This window comes from Rattus rattus, chromosome 5, assembly GCF_011064425.1.
Source record: "Rattus rattus isolate New Zealand chromosome 5, Rrattus_CSIRO_v1, whole genome shotgun sequence".
NCBI classification, from domain to species: Eukaryota; Metazoa; Chordata; class Mammalia; order Rodentia; family Muridae; genus Rattus; species Rattus rattus.
Window position 1 is genome coordinate 39,510,689 of NC_046158.1, and position 1,959 is coordinate 39,512,647.

Below are 1,959 nucleotides of genomic sequence, written 5' to 3' on the forward strand. Positions count from 1 at the left end.
ATAGAAGAAAGAAAGAAAACCACACCACAACACAAGGAAGAATTAAGTCCTGAATGACTGGCTCCATCATGCTCCTCTCCACCCTAAAATGGCACAAAAGAAATAGTTAATCACACCCTAAAGACTACTTTTTGTGTAAAACAGGTAAGTGATGGGCTAGGATGGGAACAGGGCATGATGGGAACAGGGCATGACGATATGTCTTTAAAAAAAAGTCTCTTTCATGTAGGTGTGTACATGCTTCAGAGCAGATAGGATCGGGACACCAGGGCTCAATGATTGGGAGGTCACAATTTTATCTGGGGCCTGGATACAGATTTATAAAGGGCCCACAGGTTCCCAGCAGCCTGGCATCTCTAAAGAGGCTCCTCCCCAAACCCCGCCTACAGCTAAAATGGCCCTTTCTGGAATGGGGTTTCCACTGTACCTGAGTCATCCTTAGCCTGGAGGTCTAACGTGTTAACTCTTGCATCCCCAAAATACAAAATTAAAAGCTACACTAAATTCTGAAAGTAGCTATACTGCAAATATAGTTTAAAATTAACGATTGTACAATATTCATTTATGCTCTAAATTCCAGTCCTAAACCAAGCTTGTGGCCGCCCACATTGACTTTCTTGCCATCCAGCAGAGCTGATACCTGGCTTTAGGGTGTCAGTGTACCCTAAGCCAATCAGGCTGGAGTTGTTCACTTTGGCCGAAAAGCAGGCATTAGGGTCAACCTAATACTTGCCTGCTATTCCAAAGCAAGTGTTACTATTTCCTGCAGTCCAGGCGAGATTAACAGCACTATCCAACTTCTTGTTTTCAGGTTCTGGTAAATGGAGCCACCAAACTCTGTCCGGTCATTCATATTAGTATGAAGCTGGAATTTATCAGTCTTGTAGCCAACTGTAAATTTGCTGTGGGTCACTCGGGACTTCAAGGTCTCAAAATTCATCTGGTAGCCAGCTAGCCAACCCTCACAGCCAAGCACCAGAGCACCCCGGATTGAGGGCCAGGTGATGTCAAAGTCCACATCACAGCCCAGGTTGAGATGCTCTTTCTATACTCTTGATTTTAGCAGCCCCCCCCACCTCTACCCCCCAGTATTAGGCGAGAAAGATGATAAAATCATCTTTCAGCTTTAGACCACAAGCAAACTGGACTTCCATGGTGATTTCAGTGCCCAGGGTGCGGTCTGTTTTCCACTTCTCAGTAAGCGTCAGCCCATACACAGTCCCAACTGTAATTGGTTTCCAGACTGCCGTTCACTTTGGTGGTCTCCGTGTTGGCAGAGCCTGAGCTGGTATTTTCCAATCCATTCTCGGACTTGGTTTTCAAATCAAGTTTTATTAAGTCAACGCCATAGCCCTTGGTGAAGACTCGCAAAGATCAGCATATGTGGGAGGCATAGCCAGGTTCTGAGAGGCGGTGATGGTGGGAGCGCTGCAGCTATGGTGGGCTAGATGGCTTCTTATTCCCTCTAAAGTCATTGGCATGTAAAAATGCACATGTGGCCCCTTGTATACTTTTTAAAAGCATGAAAGTATTATACTATATGCACTTTTCTTTTTTAAATTTTGATTTATACTTTTATTTTATGCAGTGCTTGAGTCCAAGCCCAGGGCTTTGCAAATGCTACATAAAGTGCTCTGTCCTTCAGCTGCACTCCCGCTCATTTAGTCTTTTTAAAAACAACCTAATTTGCATTAGAGGTCTTTTCAAGAGTGGTACACAGAAATTTCCTGTGTTAAGAGGAATGGATACAGAAAATGTGTTACATCTACACAATGGAATATTACTCAGCTATCAAAAACAATGACTTTATGAAATTCATAGGCAAATGGATGGAACTGTAAAATATCATCCTGAGTGAGGTAACCCAATCACAGAAAAACACACATGGTATGCACTCATTGATAAGTGGCTATTAGCCCAAATGCTTGAATTACCCTAGATGCACAGAACACATGAAAC

General features: G+C 43.4%; 1 pseudogene; it reads right to left on the minus strand.

Annotated features, from left to right (window-relative positions):
- Positions 1-562: 562 nt before the first annotated feature.
- Positions 563-1,394, minus strand: LOC116901446 (annotated as a pseudogene).
- Between the last annotated feature and the right edge of the window lie 565 nt (positions 1,395-1,959).